Source organism: Hyla sarda, unplaced genomic scaffold (assembly GCF_029499605.1).
Source record: "Hyla sarda isolate aHylSar1 unplaced genomic scaffold, aHylSar1.hap1 scaffold_189, whole genome shotgun sequence".
Lineage (NCBI taxonomy): Eukaryota > Metazoa > Chordata > Amphibia > Anura > Hylidae > Hyla > Hyla sarda.
The window spans coordinates 373,188-397,876 of record NW_026608543.1 but is presented as its reverse complement, the minus strand read 5'-3'; the positions used below and the strand labels follow the sequence as shown (position 1 = coordinate 397,876).

The 24,689-nt window shown below is 46.4% G+C and overlaps 7 non-coding genes and 2 pseudogenes across 7 annotated transcripts; all 9 read right to left on the bottom strand.

Moving 5' to 3' along the window:
• Window positions 1–395: 395 nt before the first annotated feature.
• Window positions 396–586, bottom strand: LOC130315864 (U2 spliceosomal RNA). The gene has a single exon (XR_008863295.1). It is a non-coding gene; the product is annotated as a U2 spliceosomal RNA (small nuclear RNA).
• Window positions 587–2,673: 2,087 nt separating this feature from the next.
• Window positions 2,674–2,864, bottom strand: LOC130315863 (U2 spliceosomal RNA). The gene has a single exon (XR_008863294.1). It is a non-coding gene; the product is annotated as a U2 spliceosomal RNA (small nuclear RNA).
• Window positions 2,865–4,960: 2,096 nt separating this feature from the next.
• LOC130315902 (U2 spliceosomal RNA) lies at window positions 4,961–5,115 on the bottom strand (annotated as a pseudogene).
• A 2,095-nt stretch (window positions 5,116–7,210) lies between these two features.
• Window positions 7,211–7,402, bottom strand: LOC130315952 (U2 spliceosomal RNA). Its single transcript, XR_008863364.1, has one exon. It is a non-coding gene; the product is annotated as a U2 spliceosomal RNA (small nuclear RNA).
• Window positions 7,403–9,496: 2,094 nt separating this feature from the next.
• LOC130315901 (U2 spliceosomal RNA) lies at window positions 9,497–9,692 on the bottom strand. The gene has a single exon (XR_008863328.1). It is a non-coding gene; the product is annotated as a U2 spliceosomal RNA (small nuclear RNA).
• Window positions 9,693–11,782: 2,090 nt separating this feature from the next.
• Window positions 11,783–11,974, bottom strand: LOC130315889 (U2 spliceosomal RNA). Its single transcript, XR_008863317.1, has one exon. It is a non-coding gene; the product is annotated as a U2 spliceosomal RNA (small nuclear RNA).
• Window positions 11,975–14,070: 2,096 nt separating this feature from the next.
• LOC130315912 (U2 spliceosomal RNA) lies at window positions 14,071–14,255 on the bottom strand. Its single transcript, XR_008863334.1, has one exon. It is a non-coding gene; the product is annotated as a U2 spliceosomal RNA (small nuclear RNA).
• Window positions 14,256–19,731: 5,476 nt separating this feature from the next.
• On the bottom strand, window positions 19,732–19,865 carry LOC130315918 (U2 spliceosomal RNA; annotated as a pseudogene).
• Window positions 19,866–22,665: 2,800 nt separating this feature from the next.
• Window positions 22,666–22,856, bottom strand: LOC130315862 (U2 spliceosomal RNA). The gene has a single exon (XR_008863293.1). It is a non-coding gene; the product is annotated as a U2 spliceosomal RNA (small nuclear RNA).
• Window positions 22,857–24,689: the final 1,833 nt, after the last annotated feature.

Here is a 24,689-nt window from a genome sequence, read left to right as displayed (position 1 = left end):
ATTAAGGGGTAGGGGTGTGGCGCGATATTGGGGAAGGGATGAGATTTTATATTTCTTCATAAGCATTAATCTTATTTTGTCAATTAGGAACATTCAGCACCCACCCGCTATCAAGGCAGCTGCCTATCATGTCATGCCCTACCTGCACAGGTGTGCTGGCTACTCAAATGATCCAATTAAGGAGGCCATTTAGTCAGCAGCAGCAGAAGTCCTGTGCCTGGACGCTCCAACAGCGGCCAGACACAAGCAGAAGCAGAAGCAGCAGAAGCAGCAGCAGCACCACCTTTTGTTTTTTGGCTGCAGCAGCAGCAGCAAGGCCCACAGGGCTGGCTAGCTGGCTAGCCAGCAAGCAGGTAGCAATGAAAGTAGGAATCTTTCTTTTTAACCCTGTAAGGGGGTGGTGCACTGTACCCGAAGATACTGCCATATCGGGTCAATGCATAGGGCGACGGAAGCAAGCTTCGAAATCGGCCCCCGTTCTCAAAAATCCATTTAATATATGGTCCCCAGATAGGGGACGTATCAGATATTAAACTGATAAGAACAGATACTACACTTGATCTTAGCCAAAAGGCCGAGAAGCGATAACCGTGAAAGGGGCGGGCCCAACAAGGTCCCCTTCATGGGCACTATCACTGCTTGCTGTCAGGGAGGCTGCCAGACAATTTTCCATGCACACTCTGGGCTGGGGGGCAGTCAACCACCAGTACACACAGCAGAACCTAAACCCATACCATTATTGCTAAGCAGCAAGACAGGGGCCCATTGCACTCCCACGGGGCCTTTTTAAATGCAATCCATAACCCGGATTTGCCAGGAACCCTTCTTACTCCTCCTACTTGCATGTGACACTGGGCTTAGGATCTGCATAGGAAACACACACACAAGCACACACCTACCTTTGTTGCCTGCAGATGCCTCCTTGGCTGTCCCCAAACGGTATCAAACCAACACCCACGGGAAGCTGTAAGCATAGAGGACATGCCTGCACCCCATTGGACTTACCTGTGTGGGTTAAATCCGGGTTATTTGACAACCTATGGCGGTGATGGTTCTGCTCAGGCAGAGCAGTGCTGATGCTCCTCATAAAGCTGTCGCTGCTGTGAAGGTTCTAGGTGACATCACAAATCCCTATGGTTACATACACAACAAAGCTGGGTTGTTGTTGTTTACACTCTGCAAGGCCTGTGGAAGTGAGTGACATCATAGCACTGTAGTTCTGAGGGTTCTAGATGGATGCAACAATCTCCTGTTGCTTCTATGAAGGCCATAATAGACGACATCACCAAACAGCTCCATAGTCACATACACAGCAAAGGAGAGATGTTGTTTACACCTAGTGATGTCAGTGGTATTGAGTGACATCATAGCACAGTGCTAAGGCTCCTGGGCCTGGACACAGCAGCGGCTGCAATATCTCAACGGAGAATACGTTTATATATATGTGTGTGTGTGCGCGTATATATATATATATATATATATATATATATATATATATATATTTCTCCGCCGAAATCACTTTTAAACCCATTTCCACCTTTTTTTCCCTTCTCTTCCTCTTACTTTTTTTTCACGTTTTTTTACGTTTTTCTCCTTTTCGCCTCTTTTCTGGGCGTATTATTCTTCTTTTTCTTCTTTTTTTTCGTCTAATGCATACCCCATCAGTGCAGCAATGCTTATTCAATACCGCCAGCAGATGGAGACACTGGGGGATAATTTTCTAAGGATTTATACTGATTTTTCCTGTCTGAATTTGTCGCACAGAAAGTTGCAGGCCAAATATGTGTGACATTTCTGCGACTTTAGCTTCTAGAGCATTTTTACAACATTATACATAGGTGCTGAATACATAAAAAGCGACTGTTCAGCGACAGACAAGTCGCATCGGCTGAAAGTAGGCCAGAATGTCAGTCCATGTTGGAGCAGGTTTAGATACAGTCTAAAGTATAGATCTCAAAGTCTGTGCACAGAATTTAGCAAGGGCCTCGCACCTTCTGATGCATCAGGTAGGTGCACAATAGCATAGCCTAACCCTCTGTACTTTGGTCTATATTGATGCGGGACATAGACAGCCAGCTGATGACCAATCCATTAGTGCAATGGATGGCTGGAAGCATTTGTCTTTGCCTTTGCAATACCACAGAAGCAATGCATGGTCAATGTACAGCAATGACACACCTGTGTGAACAGCCAGGAGCCCCCCCCCCATGTTATGTTACATAGTTACATAGTTAGTACGGTCGAAAAAAGACATATGTCCATCAAGTTCAACCAGGGAATTAAGGGGTAGGGGTGTGGCGCGATATTGGGGAAGGGATGAGATTTTATATTTCTTCATAAGCATTAATCTTATTTTGTCAATTAGGAACATTCAGCACCCACCCGCTATCAAGGCAGCTGCCTATCATGTCATGCCCTACCTGCACAGGTGTGCTGGCTACTCAAATGATCCAATTAAGGAGGCCATTTAGTCAGCAGCAGCAGAAGTCCTGTGCCTGGACGCTCCAACAGCGGCCAGACACAAGCAGAAGCAGAAGCAGCAGAAGCAGCAGCAGCACCACCTTTTGTTTTTTGGCTGCAGCAGCAGCAGCAAGGCCCACAGGGCTGGCTAGCTGGCTAGCCAGCAAGCAGGTAGCAATGAAAGTAGGAATCTTTCTTTTTAACCCTGTAAGGGGGTGGTGCACTGTACCCGAAGATACTGCCATATCGGGTCAATGCATAGGGCGACGGAAGCAAGCTTCGAAATCGGCCCCCGTTCTCAAAAATCCATTTAATATATGGTCCCCAGATAGGGGACGTATCAGATATTAAACTGATAAGAACAGATACTACACTTGATCTTAGCCAAAAGGCCGAGAAGCGATAACCGTGAAAGGGGCGGGCCCAACAAGGTCCCCTTCATGGGCACTATCACTGCTTGCTGTCAGGGAGGCTGCCAGACAATTTTCCATGCACACTCTGGGCTGGGGGGCAGTCAACCACCAGTACACACAGCAGAACCTAAACCCATACCATTATTGCTAAGCAGCAAGACAGGGGCCCATTGCACTCCCACGGGGCCTTTTTAAATGCAATCCATAACCCGGATTTGCCAGGAACCCTTCTTACTCCTCCTACTTGCATGTGACACTGGGCTTAGGATCTGCATAGGAAACACACACACAAGCACACACCTACCTTTGTTGCCTGCAGATGCCTCCTTGGCTGTCCCCAAACGGTATCAAACCAACACCCACGGGAAGCTGTAAGCATAGAGGACATGCCTGCACCCCATTGGACTTACCTGTGTGGGTTAAATCCGGGTTATTTGACAACCTATGGCGGTGATGGTTCTGCTCAGGCAGAGCAGTGCTGATGCTCCTCATAAAGCTGTCGCTGCTGTGAAGGTTCTAGGTGACATCACAAATCCCTATGGTTACATACACAACAAAGCTGGGTTGTTGTTGTTTACACTCTGCAAGGCCTGTGGAAGTGAGTGACATCATAGCACTGTAGTTCTGAGGGTTCTAGATGGATGCAACAATCTCCTGTTGCTTCTATGAAGGCCATAATAGACGACATCACCAAACAGCTCCATAGTCACATACACAGCAAAGGAGAGATGTTGTTTACACCTAGTGATGTCAGTGGTATTGAGTGACATCACAGCACAGTGCTAAGGCTCCTGGGCCTGGACACAGCAGCGGCTGCAATATCTCAACGGAGAATACGTTTATATATATGTGTGTGTGTGCGCGTATATATATATATATATATATATATATATATATATATATATATATATTTCTCCGCCGAAATCACTTTTAAACCCATTTCCACCTTTTTTTCCCTTCTCTTCCTCTTACTTTTTTTTCACGTTTTTTTACGTTTTTCTCCTTTTCGCCTCTTTTCTGGGCGTATTATTCTTCTTTTTCTTCTTTTTTTTCGTCTAATGCATACCCCATCAGTGCAGCAATGCTTATTCAATACCGCCAGCAGATGGAGACACTGGGGGATAATTTTCTAAGGATTTATACTGATTTTTCCTGTCTGAATTTGTCGCACAGAAAGTTGCAGGCCAAATATGTGTGACATTTCTGCGACTTTAGCTTCTAGAGCATTTTTACAACATTATACATAGGTGCTGAATACATAAAAAGCGACTGTTCAGCGACAGACAAGTCGCATCGGCTGAAAGTAGGCCAGAATGTCAGTCCATGTTGGAGCAGGTTTAGATACAGTCTAAAGTATAGATCTCAAAGTCTGTGCACAGAATTTAGCAAGGGCCTCGCACCTTCTGATGCATCAGGTAGGTGCACAATAGCATAGCCTAACCCTCTGTACTTTGGTCTATATTGATGCGGGACATAGACAGCCAGCTGATGACCAATCCATTAGTGCAATGGATGGCTGGAAGCATTTGTCTTTGCCTTTGCAATACCACAGAAGCAATGCATGGTCAATGTACAGCAATGACACACCTGTGTGAACAGCCAGGAGACCCCCCCCATGTTATGTTACATAGTTACATAGTTAGTACGGTCGAAAAAAGACATATGTCCATCAAGTTCAACCAGGGAATTAAGGGGTAGGGGTGTGGCGCGATATTGGGGAAGGGATGAGATTTTATATTTCTTCATAAGCATTAATCTTATTTTGTCAATTAGGAACATTCAGCACCCACCCGCTATCAAGGCAGCTGCCTATCATGTCATGCCCTACCTGCACAGGTGTGCTGGCTACTCAAATGATCCAATTAAGGAGGCCATTTAGTCAGCAGCAGCAGAAGTCCTGTGCCTGGACGCTCCAACAGCGGCCAGACACAAGCAGAAGCAGAAGCAGCAGAAGCAGCAGCAGCACCACCTTTTGTTTTTTGGCTGCAGCAGCAGCAGCAAGGCCCACAGGGCTGGCTAGCTGGCTAGCCAGCAACAGCAAGCAGGTAGCAATGAAAGTAGGAATCTTTCTTTTTAACCCTGTAAGGGGGTGGTGCACTGTACCCGAAGATACTGCCATATCGGGTCAATGCATAGGGCGACGGAAGCAAGCTTCGAAATCGGCCCCCGTTCTCAAAAATCCATTTAAAACTGATAAGAACAGATACTACACTTGATCTTAGCCAAAAGGCCGAGAAGCGATAACCGTGAAAGGGGCGGGCCCAACAAGGTCCCCTTCATGGGCACTATCACTGCTTGCTGTCAGGGAGGCTGCCAGACAATTTTCCATGCACACTCTGGGCTGGGGGGCAGTCAACCACCAGTACACACAGCAGAACCTAAACCCATACCATTATTGCTAAGCAGCAAGACAGGGGCCCATTGCACTCCCACGGGGCCTTTTTAAATGCAATCCATAACCCGGATTTGCCAGGAACCCTTCTTACTCCTCCTACTTGCATGTGACACTGGGCTTAGGATCTGCATAGGAAACACACACACAAGCACACACCTACCTTTGTTGCCTGCAGATGCCTCCTTGGCTGTCCCCAAACGGTATCAAACCAACACCCACGGGAAGCTGTAAGCATAGAGGACATGCCTGCACCCCATTGGACTTACCTGTGTGGGTTAAATCCGGGTTATTTGACAACCTATGGCGGTGATGGTTCTGCTCAGGCAGAGCAGTGCTGATGCTCCTCATAAAGCTGTCGCTGCTGTGAAGGTTCTAGGTGACATCACAAATCCCTATGGTTACATACACAACAAAGCTGGGTTGTTGTTGTTTACACTCTGCAAGGCCTGTGGAAGTGAGTGACATCATAGCACTGTAGTTCTGAGGGTTCTAGATGGATGCAACAATCGTCCTGTTGCTTCTATGAAGGCCATAATAGACGACATCACCAAACAGCTCCATAGTCACATACACAGCAAAGGAGAGATGTTGTTTACACCTAGTGATGTCAGTGGTATTGAGTGACATCACAGCACAGTGCTAAGGCTCCTGGGCCTGGACACAGCAGCGGCTGCAATATCTCAACGGAGAATACGTTTATATATATGTGTGTGTGTGCGCGTATATATATATATATATATATATATATATATATATATATATATTTCTCCGCCGAAATCACTTTTAAACCCATTTCCACCTTTTTTTCCCTTCTCTTCCTCTTACTTTTTTTTCACGTTTTTTTACGTTTTTCTCCTTTTCGCCTCTTTTCTGGGCGTATTATTCTTCTTTTTCTTCTTTTTTTTCGTCTAATGCATACCCCATCAGTGCAGCAATGCTTATTCAATACCGCCAGCAGATGGAGACACTGGGGGATAATTTTCTAAGGATTTATACTGATTTTTCCTGTCTGAATTTGTCGCACAGAAAGTTGCAGGCCAAATATGTGTGACATTTCTGCGACTTTAGCTTCTAGAGCATTTTTACAACATTATACATAGGTGCTGAATACATAAAAAGCGACTGTTCAGCGACAGACAAGTCGCATCGGCTGAAAGTAGGCCAGAATGTCAGTCCATGTTGGAGCAGGTTTAGATACAGTGCTAAAGTATAGATCTCAAAGTCTGTGCACAGAATTTAGCAAGGGCCTCGCAACCTTTCTGATGCATGCAGGTAGGTGCACACATAGCATAGCCTAACCCTCTGTACTTTGGTCTATATTGATGCGGGACATAGACAGCCAGCTGATGACCAATCCATTAGTGCAATGGATGGCTGGAAGCATTTGTCTTTGCCTTTGCAATACCACAGAAGCAATGCATGGTCAATGTACAGCAATGACACACCTGTGTGAACAGCCAGGAGACCCCCCCCCATGTTATGTTACATAGTTACATAGTTAGTACGGTCGAAAAAAGACATATGTCCATCAAGTTCAACCAGGGGAATTAAGGGGGTAGGGGTGTGGCGCGATATTGGGGAAGGGATGAGATTTTATATTTCTTCATAAGCATTAATCTTATTTTGTCAATTAGGAACATTCAGCACCCACCCGCTATCAAGGCAGCTGCCTATCATGTCATGCCCTACCTGCACAGGTGTGCTGGCTACTCAAATGATCCAATTAAGGAGGCCATTTAGTCAGCAGCAGCAGAAGTCCTGTGCCTGGACGCTCCAACAGCGGCCAGACACAAGCAGAAGCAGAAGCAGCAGAAGCAGCAGCAGCACCACCTTTTGTTTTTTGGCTGCAGCAGCAGCAGCAAGGCCCACAGGGCTGGCTAGCTGGCTAGCCAGCAAGCAGGGTAGCAATGAAAGTAGGATCTTTCTTTTTAACCCTGTAAGGGGGTGGTGCACTGTACCCGAAGATACTGCCATATCGGGTCAATGCATAGGGCGACGGAAGCAAGCTTCGAAATCGGCCCCCGTTCTCAAAAATCCATTTAATAATATGGTCCCCAGATAGGGGACGTATCAGATATTAAACTGATAAGAACAGATACTACACTTGATCTTAGCCAAAAGGCCGAGAAGCGATAACCGTGAAAGGGGCGGGCCCAACAAGGTCCCCTTCATGGGCACTATCACTGCTTGCTGTCAGGGAGGCTGCCAGACAATTTTCCATGCACACTCTGGGCTGGGGGGCAGTCAACCACCAGTACACACAGCAGAACCTAAACCCATACCATTATTGCTAAGCAGCAAGACAGGGGCCCATTGCACTCCCACGGGGCCTTTTTAAATGCAATCCATAACCCGGATTTGCAGGAACCCTTCTTACTCCTCCTACTTGCATGTGACACTGGGCTTAGGATCTGCATAGGAAACACACACACAAGCACACACCTACCTTTGTTGCCTGCAGATGCCTCCTTGGCTGTCCCCAAACGGTATCAAACCAACACCCACGGGAAGCTGTAAGCATAGAGGACATGCCTGCACCCCATTGGACTTACCTGTGTGGGTTAAATCCGGGTTATTTGACAACCTATGGCGGTGATGGTTCTGCTCAGGCAGAGCAGTGCTGATGCTCCTCATAAAGCTGTCGCTGCTGTGAAGGTTCTAGGTGACATCACAAATCCCTATGGTTACATACACAACAAAGCTGGGTTGTTGTTGTTTACACTCTGCAAGGCCTGTGGAAGTGAGTGACATCATAGCACTGTAGTTCTGAGGGTTCTAGATGGATGCAACAATCTCCTGTTGCTTCTATGAAGGCCATAATAGACGACATCACCAAACAGCTCCATAGTCACATACACAGCAAAGGAGAGATGTTGTTTACACCTAGTGATGTCAGTGGTATTGAGTGACATCACAGCACAGTGCTAAGGCTCCTGGGCCTGGACACAGCAGCGGCTGCAATATCTCAACGGAGAATACGTTTATATATATGTGTGTGTGTGCGCGTATTATATATATATATATAATATATATATATATATATATATATATATTTCTCCGCCGAAATCACTTTTAAACCCATTTCCACCTTTTTTTCCCTTCTCTTCCTCTTACTTTTTTTTCACATTTTTTTACGTTTTTCTCCTTTTCGCCTCTTTTCTGGGCGTATTATTCTTCTTTTTCTTCTTTTTTTTCGTCTAATGCATACCCCATCAGTGCAGCAATGCTTATTCAATACCGCCAGCAGATGGAGACACTGGGGGATAATTTTCTAAGGATTTATACTGATTTTTCCTGTCTGAATTTGTCGCACAGAAAGTTGCAGGCCAAATATGTGTGACATTTCTGCGACTTTAGCTTCTAGAGCATTTTTACAACATTATACATAGGTGCTGAATACATAAAAAAGCGACTGTTCAGCGACAGACAAGTCGCATCGGCTGAAAGTAGGCCAGAATGTCAGTCCATGTTGGAGCATGTTTAGATACAGTCTAAAGTATAGATCTCAAAGTCTGTGCACAGAATTTAGCAAGGGCCTCGCACCTTCTGATGCATCAGGTAGGTGCACAATAGCATAGCCTAACCCTCTGTACTTTGGTCTATATTGATGCGGGACATAGACAGCCAGCTGATGACCAATCCATTAGTGCAATGGATGGCTGGAAGCATTTGTCTTTGCCTTTGCAATACCACAGAAGCAATGCATGGTCAATGTACAGCAATGACACACCTGTGTGAACAGCCAGGAGACCCCCCCCCATGTTATGTTACATAGTTACATAGTTAGTACGGTCGAAAAAAGACATATGTCCATCAAGTTCAACCAGGGAATTAAGGGGTAGGGGTGTGGCGCGATATTGGGGAAGGGATGAGATTTTTATATTTCTTCATAAGCATTAATCTTATTTTGTCAATTAGGAACATTCAGCACCCCACCGCTATCAAGGCAGCTGCCTATCATGTCATGCCCTACCTGCACAGGTGTGCTGGCTACTCAAATGATCCAATTAAGGAGGCCATTTAGTCAGCAGCAGCAGAAGTCCTGTGCCTGGACGCTCCAACAGCGGCCAGACACAAGCAGAAGCAGAAGCAGCAGAAGCAGCAGCAGCACCACACTTTTGTTTTTTGGCTGCAGCAGCAGCAGCAAGGCCCACAGGGCTGGCTAGCTGGCTAGCCAGCAAGCAGGTAGCAATGAAAGTAGGAATCTTTCTTTTTAACCCTGTAAGGGGGGTGGTGCACTGTACCCCGAAGATACTGCCATATCGGGTCAATGCATAGGGCGACGGAAGCAAGCTTCGAAATCGGCCCCCCGTTCTCAAAAAATCCATTTAATATATGGTCCCCCAGATAGGGGACGTATCAGATATTAAACTGATAAGAACAGATACTAACACTTGATCTTAGCCAAAAGGCCGAGAAGCGATAACCGTGAAAGGGGCGGGCCCAACAAGGTCCCCTTCATGGGCACTATCACTGCTTGCTGTCAGGGAGGCTGCCAGACAATTTTCCATGCACACTCTGGGCTGGGGGGCAGTCAACCACCAGTACACACAGCAGAACCTAAACCCATACCATTATTGCTAAGCAGCAAGACAGGGGCCCATTGCACTCCCACGGGGCCTTTTTAAATGCAATCCATAACCCGGATTTGCCAGGAACCCTTCTTACTCCTCCTACTTGCATGTGACACTGGGCTTAGGATCTGCATAGGGAAACACACACACAAGCACACACCTACCTTTGTTGCCTGCAGATGCCTCCTTGGCTGTCCCCAAACGGTATCAAACCAACACCCACGGGAAGCTGTAAGCATAGAGGACATGCCTGCACCCCATTGGACTTACCTGTGTGGGTTAAATCCGGGTTATTTGACAACCTATGGCGGTGATGGTTCTGCTCAGGGCAGAGCAGTGCTGATGCTCCTCATAAAGCTGTCGCTGCTGTGAAGGTTCTAGGTGACATCACAAATCCCTATGGTTACATACACAACAAAGCTGGGTTGTTGTTGTTTACACTCTTGCAAGGCCTGTGGAAGTGAGTGACATCATAGCACTGTAGTTCTGAGGGTTCTAGATGGATGCAACAATCTCCTGTTGCTTCTATGAAGGCCATAATAGACGACATCACCAAACAGCTCCATAGTCACATACACAGCAAAGGAGAGATGTTGTTTACACCTAGTGATGTCAGTGGTATTGAGTGACATCACAGCACAGTGCTAAGGCTCCTGGGCCTGGACACAGCAGCGGCTGCAATATCTCAACGGAGAATACGTTTATATATATGTGTGTGTGTGCGCGTATATATATATATATATATATATATATATATATATATATTTCTCCGCCGAAATCACTTTTAAACCATTTCCACCTTTTTTTCCTTCTCTTCCTCTTACTTTTTTTTCAGGTTTTTTTACGTTTTTCTCCTTTTCGCCTCTTTTCTGGGCGTATTATTCTTCTTTTTCTTCTTTTTTTTCGTCTAATGCATACCCCATCAGTGCAGCAATGCTTATTCAATACCGCCAGCAGATGGAGACACTGGGGGATAATTTTCTAAGGATTTATACTGATTTTTCCTGTCTGAATTTGTCGCACAGAAAGTTGCAGGCCAAATATGTGTGACATTTCTGCGACTTTAGCTTCTAGAGCATTTTTACAACATTATACATAGGTGCTGAATACATAAAAAGCGACTGTTCAGCGACAGACAAGTCGCATCGGCTGAAAGTAGGCCAGAATGTCAGTCCATGTTGGAGCAGGTTTAGATACAGTCTAAAGTAAAAGATCTCAAAGTCTGTGCACAGAATTTAGCAAGGGCCTCGCACCTTCTGATGCATCAGGTAGGTGCACAATAGCATAGCCTAACCCTCTGTACTTTGGTCTATATTGATGCGGGGACATAGACAGCCAGCTGATGACCAATCCATTAGTGCAATGGGATGGCTGGAAGCATTTGTCTTTGCCTTTGCAATACCACAGAAGCAATGCATGGTCAATGTACAGCAATGACACACCTGTGTGAACAGCCAGGAGACCCCCCCCCCCCCATGTTATGTTACATAGTTACATAGTTAGTACGGTCGAAAAAAGACATATGTCCATCAAGTTCAACCAGGGAATTAAGGGGTAGGGGTGTGGCGCGATATTGGGGAAGGATGAGATTTTATATTTCTTCATAAGCATTAATCTTATTTTGTCAATTAGGAACATTCAGCACCCACCCCGCTATCAAGGCAGCTGCCTATCATGTCATGCCCTACCTGCACAGGTGTGCTGGCTACTCAAATGATCCAATTAAGGAGGCCATTTAGTCAGCAGCAGCAGAAGTCCTGTGCCTGGACGCTCCAACAGCGGCCAGACACAAGCAGAAGCAGAAGCAGCAGAAGCAGCAGCAGCACCACCTTTTGTTTTTGGCTGCAGCAGCAGCAGCAAGGCCCACAGGGCTGGCTAGCTGGCTAGCCAGCAAGCAGGTAGCAATGAAAGTAGGAATCTTTCTTTTTAACCCTGTAAGGGGGTGGTGCACTGTACCCGAAGATACTGCCATATCGGGTCAATGCATAGGGCGACGGAAGCAAGCTTCGAAATCGGCCCCCCGTTCTCAAAAATCCATTTAATATATGGTCCCCAGATAGGGGACGTATCAGATATTAAACTGATAAGAACAGATACTACACTTGATCTTAGCCAAAAGGCCGAGAAGCGATAACCGTGAAAGGGGCGGGCCCAACAAGGTCCCCTTCATGGGCACTATCACTGCTTGCTGTCAGGGAGGCTGCCAGACAATTTTCCATGCACACTCTGGGCTGGGGGGGCAGTCAACCACCAGTACACACAGCAGAACCTAAACCCATACCATTATTGCTAAGCAGCAAGACAGGGGCCCATTGCACTCCCACGGGGCCTTTTTAAATGCAATCCATAACCCGGATTTGCCAGGAACCCTTCTTACTCCTCCTACTTGCATGTGACACTGGGCTTAGGATCTGCATAGGAAACACACACACAAGCACACACCTACCTTTGTTGCCTGCAGATGCCTCCTTGGCTGTCCCCAAACGGTATCAAAACCAACACCCACGGGAAGCTGTAAGCATAGAGGACATGCCTGCACCCCATTGGACTTACCTGTGTGGGTTAAATCCGGGTTATTTGACAACCTATGGCGGTGATGGTTCTGCTCAGGCAGAGCAGTGCTGATGCTCCTCATAAAGCTGTCGCTGCTGTGAAGGTTCTAGGTGACATCACAAATCCCTATGGTTACATACACAACAAAGCTGGGTTGTTGTTGTTTACACTCTGCAAGGCCTGTGGAAGTGAGTGACATCATAGCACTGTAGTTCTGAGGGTTCTAGATGGATGCAACAATCTCCTGTTGCTTCTATGAAGGCCATAATAGACGACATCACCAAACAGCTCCATAGTCACATACACAGCAAAGGAGAGATGTTGTTTACACCTAGTGATGTCAGTGGTATTGAGTGACATCACAGCACAGTGCTAAGGCTCCTGGGCCTGGACACAGCAGCGCTGCAAATATCTCAACGGAGAATACGTTTATATATATGTGTGTGTGTGCGCGTATATATATATATATATATATATATATATATATATATATATATATATTTCTCCGCCGAAATCACTTTTAAACCCATTTCCACCTTTTTTTCCCTTCTCTTCCTCTTACTTTTTTTTCACGTTTTTTTACGTTTTTCTCCTTTTCGCCTCTTTTCTGGGCGTATTATTCTTCTTTTTCTTCTTTTTTTTCGTCTAATGCATACCCCATCAGTGCAGCAATGCTTATTCAATACCGCCAGCAGATGGAGACACTGGGGGGATAATTTTCTAAGGATTTATACTGATTTTTCCTGTCTGAATTTGTCGCACAGAAAGTTGCAGGCCAAATATGTGTGACATTTCTGCGACTTTAGCTTCTAGAGCATTTTTACAACATTATACATAGGTGCTGAATACATAAAAAGCGACTGTTCAGCGACAGACAAGTCGCATCGGCTGAAAGTAGGCCAGAATGTCAGTCCATGTTGGAGCAGGTTTAGATACAGTCTAAAGTATAGATCTCAAAGTCTGTGCACAGAATTTAGCAAGGGCCTCGCACCTTCTGATGCATCAGGTAGGTGCACAATAGCATAGCCTAACCCTCTGTACTTTGGTCTATATTGATGCGGGACATAGACAGCCAGCTGATGACCAATCCATTAGTGCAATGGATGGCTGGAAGCATTTGTCTTTGCCTTTGCAATACCACAGAAGCAATGCATGGTCAATGTACAGCAATGACACACCTGTGTGAACAGCCAGGAGACCCCCCCCATGTTATGTTACATAGTTACATAGTTAGTACGGTCGAAAAAAGACATATGTCCATCAAGTTCAACCAGGGAATTAAGGGGTAGGGGTGTGGCGCGATATTGGGGAAGGGATGAGATTTTATATTTCTTCATAAGCATTAATCTTATTTTGTCAATTAGGAACATTCAGCACCCACCCGCTATCAAGGCAGCTGCCTATCATGTCATGCCCTACCTGCACAGGTGTGCTGGCTACTCAAATGATCCAATTAAGGAGGCCATTTAGTCAGCAGCAGCAGAAGTCCTGTGCCTGGACGCTCCAACAGCGGCCAGACACAAGCAGAAGCAGAAGCAGCAGAAGCAGCAGCAGCAGCACCACCTTTTGTTTTTTGGCTGCAGCAGCAGCAGCAAGGCCCACAGGGCTGGCTAGCTGGCTAGCCAGCAAGCAGGTAGCAATGAAAGTAGGAATCTTTCTTTTTAACCCTGTAAGGGGGTGGTGCACTGTACCCCGAAGATACTGCCATATCGGGTCAATGCATAGGGCGACGGAAGCAAGCTTCGAAATCGGCCCCCGTTCTCAAAAATCCATTTAATATATGGTCCCCAGATAGGGGACGTATCAGATATTAAAACTGATAAGAACAGATAAGGTTTCAACAAAATTTATTGAATAAATAAGAAACCATACAAAATTTAAAATGCAAAATAATAAAAGGTTCACAAAAGTTTTAAAATACAAATAATAAAACCAGTAATAAAAGGAGAAAAAATAAAAATGGCAGGATAAAACATTATACAAATGTCATAAAAACTGATTATACTGTTATTTCGTTCCATAGAGGCAGACACCACATGGATGCTGCCTCGCTGGCCCCCAACTGTTTCTTGTCTCTTAGGTAATAGATGTACATCTCACTCAGGCCAGCTTTATACAGTTTTTAACATCAATAAAATCATGTTTAAAAAGTAAGATGTTCCTAACTTTCCAGATGGCATTTTTAAAACATTAATAATCATCCAGCAGATCATCTGCTGTTTAAAATTGGGGCAGTTAAAAAGACCGTAAAAGACACATTCGTGATTAAAATCTTTTAGGCCGCAGGCCCACTTCAAAAGTGGGCCTACCTTCCTCCAAAGCTCCCGTGCAAAAGGGCAGTTCCAAAATATGTGCAGCACCGTTTCGTCCACTCCGCAGGCCATCTCTCGGGCACTTGGCTCTCGCCACCAGTCCTCGCCTGTGCTGGAACTCACGATGTAGGGAGGCACTGGTGGGACGATTGCCCAGGCAAGATCCCTGTGTACATTCGCCAGAAACTTCCCGTACACGTTCCGCCATACCTTTTTGGATCTTGCCTGTGTGAAATTGGACACTGCCAGGGTAACCTCACTCCGCCTGAGGACCTTTGATACCTTTCTCTGGTCCCCCAGTATGTCAGGCTCCAAATCTTGGAGACCTAGGAGCCTGACTGTTTTTTTCCAACACCACATAATGTTTTGGGGGACACAGAAGCACCGGAGCGTTCAGAGGGATGCGCAACCATCTTTTAAAAACCATGCCCGCAGCGTACCTTAAAAAGCAGCTAAAAATGCCATCGGATTTAATAATTTTAAAACAGAAACAGAAATACTTTATGTAAAGAAAGTAAAAAGGTTAGGAACATCTTTCCCGCCATTATCTTTACTTTTGTACATAAATCACGCTTTAATTTCTCCATTTTGAACCCCATAAAAAAGTAAAAACAATTCTAGTTACTTTTTTAATGTATAAAATAGATGGAGGGAAATACCATGGCAATGTATAGCATAATAGGGAGTAAAACCATCTTTATTATTAAAATCTTCCCCTCCATGGTAAGGTTTCTAAGATTCCACATTAAAATCTTCTTCTCCATCTTAGCTATAGCTGAATCCCAGTTAGGGCTCCCATCATTGACCTGGTTAAAAACAATACCTAAAACTTTAATTTGATCCTGTTGCATTGTAACTCCTGGGGTGATGGATGAATCCCAGGAGCCAATATAAAAACAGTCACATTTATCTGTGTTTAGCTTAAAACCAGAGACCTCGCAGAAATAGCTGGTGTTCCTCAATGCCCCCCTCATGGATGGAGAGTCCGGGCACAGTATGGTGACATCATCCATGTACCCCAACACCTTTAGATGGGTCCCCTCCTCCACCAGGTATCGGTACGCCCTCTTACTACCCGGTCTTTTCTGAGGAGGGCCATCAGTGGTTCGATTGCGCAAATAAAAAGGAGTGGGGACAGGGGGCAGCCCTGTTTGACACCTGATAAAAGGAGGAACACCGCTGGTTAAAAAGCCATTAACAGAGACTTGACTAAAACAGGATCGGTATAAAAGCATGATTCGGCTTAAAATCGTTTCAGGCACTGCATCTTTTTAAGAACTAAAAACAGGTATTCATGGGAGACCCTATCAAAGGCTTTTTCAAAGTCTAAGGATAAAATTGCTACAGTTTGATTTCTATCCTTAAAATACCATAAAACATCTCTTAAAATATTTAGGGATTCAGCTATAGACCTTCCAGGTACCCCACAAACCTGATTTGGGTGAATTAATTTATGAATAAAAGGTTTAAAACGGACAGCTAATAACTTGGCTAAAACTTTATAATCGACATTTAAAAGTGTGATGGGGCGCCAATTTTTAGCATATCCTTTTCACCCTTTTTAAAAAGTAATGATACAATCCCCCTCCTCCAGGAAGGGGGAAGTTCATTAACAATAAAAGTTTCTTTATACAATAAAACCATATCATCCTTTAAAATATCCCAAAAAGCTAAATAAAATTCGATGGGTAAACCATCTTCCCCAGGGGCCTTCCCACTAGAAAAACTTTTAAAAACAAATAAAAGTTCATCTAAGTTAAGATCACGGGATAAAACCTCCTGGTCTAAAACATCTAGCTTAAAATCAAGGGAATTAAGAACATGTTCTAAAAAGGATGGATTAAGATCTTTCTTATTAAAAAGAAGCTGGTAGAAGTTAAAAACTGCATCTAACATGCCTTTTGGAGTGGATTCACCCTCAAGGTTTTGGATGATATCCCTCCTATTCATCACTTTTTTAAAAAAGAAACGGGAACATTTCTCGCCCTCCTCCAGGTGCTGCACATGTGAGTTAAAAATGATTTGTTTCCCTTTCTTTTCTATGGCATGTTTTATTTCAGTTTTAAGGTTTAAAATATCATTTTCTACATCCATACCAGCTTCTTTCAATTTAAAAAGTACATTTAAACGCATGTTAAGAACATAAAACCACTGTTTTTCCATTTTTGCCTTCTTCTTACCTGCTTTGATAAAAAAAAATCTGATTTTAGATTTGGTGCCCTCCCACCAGTGCAGCATAGGCTCATGGGGTTTTCTTTGTGATTGCCAGCATTGGTAGGTCCGCACAAACTCCTCTTTTATCTCAGGGTCCTCTAGGAGTGTGGTGTTTAATCTCCAGAGGCCCCTTTTTGCTTTTTGCTCCCCCTCTAGCTCCAGGCCCACCAAGAGGAGCTTATGATCAGAGAAGATATTCTGCTCGAGCGTGCATTTCAGGGGTTTAAAAGCTCTAGAGGAAAAAATAAAATCGATTCTGGAGCTCACTCTTCCATTGGACCATGTGGCGCCCGGGTCCTCCGGCAAGAGATCCTTCCAGCAATCTTTCAAATTAAAATCATCAATAAAATTTTTAAGCAGGTAAGAAGTGCGGTCTTTACGATTAATATCCCCACCCTGCCGGTGTTCCCCATCACGTATGCAGTTAAAATCACCTCCCACCAGCAGGGGGGAAGACCCAACACAAAACAGTGGTAAAATTTCAAATAGTTCTGCCCGCTCCTGTTTATCAGGAGGGGCATACACATTTAAAACTCGAATTAAAAGTCCATTAAAATATAGATGAATTAAAAGAGCTCTGCCAGGCACAATCTCAGTTACTGTATGAATAGAAAAGGACTGGCCTCGGCAGAGCAGCCCAACACCCACAGAACGACAGTCATTTGCACCGGACCATATGGATGGGCCCAGCTTCCAGTCTTCTTTTAAGTCTTTATAGTCCATTTTACTAGGGATTCCACATTCTTGTAGCAGGCAAAGGTCAAAGTCACATGTCTCTAGATAAGAAAATAAAGCAGCCCTGCGATCAGGGCTCTTTAAGGACCTCACATTGAGTGAGGCAATTTTTACAGGGATAGGCATAGTTTATGGAGAGTCCGTGCTTGGAGAATCAAAGTCAATAATAAGCTGCGTACCGTCATCCCCCGCCTGCGGGGTCATCAGCTCCTTGATGTTCTGAGGGTCGGAGCTTGAGATCGATGATGCCCCGACCCTGAGCTCGCTCTCGTCCGAACTACGGCACGCCGCTTTCCTTTGAATGTCTTCCTCTTCTTCTTCTCTTTGTCTTTTAAATGTCACACTGCTGTCCATATCCTCTGTGTTGCTCTCACTCGATGTAATCTCTGGCCCCCGGCTGATGGATCTGCGTCTTCTTTCATCTTTTGACGACTGGAACTGCTGCACAGGGGCCTGTGAGGCCTCTTTTCCGGAACCTTTGCCGCTACCTTGGGAAGTTTTCATCGCTTGTTCCCCAGCAAGCGTTGCTGAGGACTGTTGCTCCAACTTCCCCATCGATCGACGATGGCCAGTTTTACCCACCGGGTCCACTGCTGGCGGGGCAGCAAACCCTGGTTTGGCGCCACTTGTCTTCTTGGCCCTGTCCTGTATAGGCGGAGTAACAGGACCGGGCTCAGACCTGGCCACCTGGCTCCCCTTCCGGCGGGCTTTCACCGGGGCCTCTTCTTTCGGAGCAGGGCGACCCTGGGCCAAGCCAGTACCTGGCTTATGCTGCAATTTTGGGTCCACCTCTGCCCCCACCGAGGCCCGTCGGCTGCCACCCGCCACAGGTGAGCCCCCTTCAGAAGTTTTGGCGGGCTCTTGAGCCAGGTAGGAAGTCGATCGACGTCTTTCAATTTCCCGGGCAGTAAACTCGATCACCCGCCCGGGCTTCGTGGAATCCCCATGGCCTCCCCCTAGCACTACCACCGGTGGGCCCCCCGATGGAGCACCAGAGGTCTTGGGCCTGGACCCATCAGTACCTGCCATCTGGGGTTTGGGCATCTTAAAAAAGGACGTCTTTTGTCCTGTCCCCTCTTTGGGTGGGCCCAGCCTTGACCCACCCATCGTAGTTTTTGCTTTATGGGGACAGGAATTAAAATCGTGATTTTCCTCTCCGCAGAGGTTGCACCTTATCGTATGGCTACATCTTGAGGCTATGTGACCTTCTTGGCCACACCTATTGCAGCGAATCACACGCTCCGCGCCGCAGGTCTCCTGGGTGTGGCCAAACCTCAAGCAATTTCGGCAATACATAGGCATTTGAGGATAGAACAGGAAGCCCCGAACTCTCCCGATGGCGAAATTTGGGGGCGGATGGCAAAGACCCCCAATACCACCGGGATCCTTACGGAGCTTGACCCAGAACTTCCTCTTGCCGTTCCAGAACCGCACGGAGTTCAAGATTTTGTTTGCGAATCGCACCTCTTCGCAGTATCGTCGAAGAAAAGTGGCTATATCCTCCGTGGTCACATGAGGGCTGTGCATAGCCACCACCAACGGTATATGTTCCTCACCATAGAGGAACTGGAACGAAAGACCGTCGAGTCGATCGTCCCTCTGGTCCGCACCAGACAAGGTTGCATAGATGTTATCGCAACACGCCGTGGCCGTGAAGGTGACGGTATACAGGCCACGGCTTTCCTGGTCATTTAGACACAGGATGTCCTCCCTATTGAGGCGGAAGTAGTCAAGAAGAATCACCTCCGCAATGAAGCGGAGGTTCTTCAACTGACGATGGCTCTCCGACACCTCTATGCGGATGGTATTTCGCATCGACATTTCCCCAGAGGGGAAAGCCCAGGAGAACGGCATCTTCCACACCCAGGGACTAAGCCCCTTCCCCAATAGCAGCAGGGGCTCGGAATCCCGCTATAAAAGCGGAACCCTTACCCAAGGCAGAGGTCGGGGGTACCCTAGGTGCTTCCGAAGCTACAGGTAACGCTCAACGTACCGAAAATGCCTTCTGAGACACAAGGTCCCAGAGACAGGGGGATCGCAACCCGTTGTCTGTGGACTAAGCCCGCTCCCCAATAGCAGCAAGGGGGTGAAGTCCCTCCGTAAAGAGAGACAATCCCCCAAGGCCGAGAAGCGGGGTACCACAGACACCTTCCGACCAGACCAAATGCAGATACTACACTTGATCTTAGCCAAAAGGCCGAGAAGCGATAACCGTGAAAGGGGCGGGCCCAACAAGGTCCCCTTCATGGGCACTATCACTGCTTGCTGTCAGGGAGGCTGCCAGACAATTTTCCATGCACACTCTGGGCTGGGGGGCAGTCAACCACCAGTACACACAGCAGAACCTAAACCCATACCATTATTGCTAAGCAGCAAGACAGGGGCCCATTGCACTCCCACGGGGCCTTTTTAAATGCAATCCATAACCCGGATTTGCCAGGAACCCTTCTTACTCCTCCTACTTGCATGTGACACTGGGCTTAGGATCTGCATAGGAAACACACACACAAGCACACACCTACCTTTGTTGCCTGCAGATGCCTCCTTGGCTGTCCCCAAACGGTATCAAACCAACACCCACGGGAAGCTGTAAGCATAGAGGACATGCCTGCACCCCATTGGACTTACCTGTGTGGGTTAAATCCGGGTTATTTGACAACCTATGGCGGTGATGGTTCTGCTCAGGCAGAGCAGTGCTGATGCTCCTCATAAAGCTGTCGCTGCTGTGAAGGTTCTAGGTGACATCACAAATCCCTATGGTTACATACACAACAAAGCTGGGTTGTTGTTGTTTACACTCTGCAAGGCCTGTGGAAGTGAGTGACATCATAGCACTGTAGTTCTGAGGGTTCTAGATGGATGCAACAATCTCCTGTTGCTTCTATGAAGGCCATAATAGACGACATCACCAAACAGCTCCATAGTCACATACACAGCAAAGGAGAGATGTTGTTTACACCTAGTGATGTCAGTGGTATTGAGTGACATCACAGCACAGTGCTAAGGCTCCTGGGCCTGGACACAGCAGCGGCTGCAATATCTCAACGGAGAATACGTTTATATATATGTGTGTGTGTGCGCGTATATATATATATATTGTTACGCCGAGCGCTCCGGGTCCCCGCTCCTCCCCGGAGCGCTCGCTACACTCCTCTCACTGCAGCGCTCCGGTCGGTTCCACGGACCCGGGGCGCTGCGATACCGCCTCTGGCCGGGATGCGATTCGCGATGCGGGTAGCGCCCGCTCGCGATGCGCACCCCGGCTCCCGTACCTGACTCGCTCTCCGTCAGTTCTGTCCCGGCGCGCGCGGCCCCGCTCCCTAGGGCGCGCGCGCGCCGGGTCTTTGCGATTTAAAGGGCCACTGCGCCGCTGATTGGCGCAGTGGTTCCAATTAGTGTTTACACCTGTGCACTTCCCTATATCACCTCACTTCCCCCTCACTCCCTCGCCGGATCTTGTTGCCTTAGTGCCAGTGAAAGCGTTTCCTTGTGTGTTCCTAGCCTGTGTTCCAGACCTCCTGCCGTTGCCCCTGACTACGATCCTTGCTGCCTGCCCCGACCTTCTGCTACGTCCGACCTTGCTTTTGCCTACTCCCTTGTACCGCGCCTATCTTCAGCAGCCAGAGAGGTTGAGCCGTTGCTAGGGGATACGACCTGGTCACTACCGCCGCAGCAAGACCATCCCGCTTTGCGGCGGGCTCTGGTGAAAACCAGTAGTGACTTAGAACCGATCCTCTAGCACGGTCCACGCCAATCCCTCTCTGGCACAGAGGATCCACTACCTGCCAGCCGGCATCGTGACATATATATATATATATATATATATATATATATATATATTTCTCCGCCGAAATCACTTTTAAACCCATTTCCACCTTTTTTTCCCTTCTCTTCCTCTTACTTTTTTTTCACGTTTTTTTACGTTTTTCTCCTTTTCGCCTCTTTTCTGGGCGTATTATTCTTCTTTTTCTTCTTTTTTTTCGTCTAATGCATACCCCATCAGTGCAGCAATGCTTATTCAATACCGCCAGCAGATGGAGACACTGGGGGATAATTTTCTAAGGATTTATACTGATTTTTCCTGTCTGAATTTGTCGCACAGAAAGTTGCAGGCCAAATATGTGTGACATTTCTGCGACTTTAGCTTCTAGAGCATTTTTACAACATTATACATAGGTGCTGAATACATAAAAAGCGACTGTTCAGCGACAGACAAGTCGCATCGGCTGAAAGTAGGCCAGAATGTCAGTCCATGTTGGAGCAGGTTTAGATACAGTCTAAAGATAGATCTCAAAGTCTGTGCACAGAATTTAGCAAGGGCCTCGCACCTTCTGATGCATCAGGTAGGTGCACAATAGCATAGCCTAACCCTCTGTACTTTGGTCTATATTGATGCGGGACATAGACAGCCAGCTGATGACCAATCCATTAGTGCAATGGATGGCTGGAAGCATTTGTCTTTGCCTTTGCAATACCACAGAAGCAATGCATGGTCAATGTACAGCAATGACACACCTGTGTGAACAGCCAGGAGACCCCCCCCATGTTATGTTACATAGTTACATAGTTAGTACGGTCGAAAAAAGACATATGTCCATCAAGTTCAACCAGGGAATTAAGGGGTAGGGGTGTGGCGCGATATTGGGGAAGGGATGAGATTTTATATTTCTTCATAAGCATTAATCTTATTTTGTCAATTAGGAACATTCAGCACCCACCCGCTATCAAGGCAGCTGCCTATCATGTCATGCCCTACCTGCACAGGTGTGCTGGCTACTCAAATGATCCAATTAAGGAGGCCATTTAGTCAGCAGCAGCAGAAGTCCTGTGCCTGGACGCTCCAACAGCGGCCAGACACAAGCAGAAGCAGAAGCAGCAGAAGCAGCAGCAGCACCACCTTTTGTTTTTTGGCTGCAGCAGCAGCAGCAAGGCCCACAGGGCTGGCTAGCTGGCTAGCCAGCAAGCAGGTAGCAATGAAAGTAGGAATCTTTCTTTTTAACCCTGTAAGGGGGTGGTGCACTGTACCCGAAGATACTGCCATATCGGGTCAATGCATAGGGCGACGGAAGCAAGCTTCGAAATCGGCCCCCGTTCTCAAAAATCCATTTAATATATGGTCCCCAGATAGGGGACGTATCAGATATTAAACTGATAAGAACAGATACTACACTTGATCTTAGCCAAAAGGCCGAGAAGCGATAACCGTGAAAGGGGCGGGCCCAACAAGGTCCCCTTCATGGGCACTATCACTGCTTGCTGTCAGGGAGGCTGCCAGACAATTTTCCATGCACACTCTGGGCTGGGGGGCAGTCAACCACCAGTACACACAGCAGAACCTAAACCCATACCATTATTGCTAAGCAGCAAGACAGGGGCCCATTGCACTCCCACGGGGCCTTTTTAAATGCAATCCATAACCCGGATTTGCCAGGAACCCTTCTTACTCCTCCTACTTGCATGTGACACTGGGCTTAGGATCTGCATAGGAAACACACACACAAGCACACACCTACCTTTGTTGCCTGCAGATGCCTCCTTGGCTGTCCCCAAACGGTATCAAACCAACACCCACGGGAAGCTGTAAGCATAGAGGACATGCCTGCACCCCATTGGACTTACCTGTGTGGGTTAAATCCGGGTTATTTGACAACCTATGGCGGTGATGGTTCTGCTCAGGCAGAGCAGTGCTGATGCTCCTCATAAAGCTGTCGCTGCTGTGAAGGTTCTAGGTGACATCACAAATCCCTATGGTTACATACACAACAAAGCTGGGTTGTTGTTGTTTACACTCTGCAAGGCCTGTGGAAGTGAGTGACATCATAGCACTGTAGTTCTGAGGGTTCTAGATGGATGCAACAATCTCCTGTTGCTTCTATGAAGGCCATAATAGACGACATCACCAAACAGCTCCATAGTCACATACACAGCAAAGGAGAGATGTTGTTTACACCTAGTGATGTCAGTGGTATTGAGTGACATCACAGCACAGTGCTAAGGCTCCTGGGCCTGGACACAGCAGCGGCTGCAATATCTCAACGGAGAATACGTTTATATATATGTGTGTGTGTGCGCGTATATATATATATATATATATATATATATATATATATATATTCTCCGCCGAAATCACTTTTAAACCCATTTCCACCTTTTTTTCCCTTCTCTTCCTCTTACTTTTTTTTCACGTTTTTTTACGTTTTTCTCCTTTTCGCCTCTTTTCTGGGCGTATTATTCTTCTTTTTCTTCTTTTTTTTCGTCTAATGCATACCCCATCAGTGCAGCAATGCTTATTCAATACCGCCAGCAGATGGAGACACTGGGGGATAATTTTCTAAGGATTTATACTGATTTTTCCTGTCTGAATTTGTCGCACAGAAAGTTGCAGGCCAAATATGTGTGACATTTCTGCGACTTTAGCTTCTAGAGCATTTTTACAACATTATACATAGGTGCTGAATACATAAAAAGCGACTGTTCAGCGACAGACAAGTCGCATCGGCTGAAAGTAGGCCAGAATGTCAGTCCATGTTGGAGCAGGTTTAGATACAGTCTAAAGTATAGATCTCAAAGTCTGTGCACAGAATTTAGCAAGGGCCTCGCACCTTCTGATGCATCAGGTAGGTGCACAATAGCATAGCCTAACCCTCTGTACTTTGGTCTATATTGATGCGGGACATAGACAGCCAGCTGATGACCAATCCATTAGTGCAATGGATGGCTGGAAGCATTTGTCTTTGCCTTTGCAATACCACAGAAGCAATGCATGGTCAATGTACAGCAATGACACACCTGTGTGAACAGCCAGGAGACCCCCCCCATGTTATGTTACATAGTTACATAGTTAGTACGGTCGAAAAAAGACATATGTCCATCAAGTTCAACCAGGGAATTAAGGGGTAGGGGTGTGGCGCGATATTGGGGAAGGGATGAGATTTTATATTTCTTCATAAGCATTAATCTTATTTTGTCAATTAGGAACATTCAGCACCCACCCGCTATCAAGGCAGCTGCCTATCATGTCATGCCCTACCTG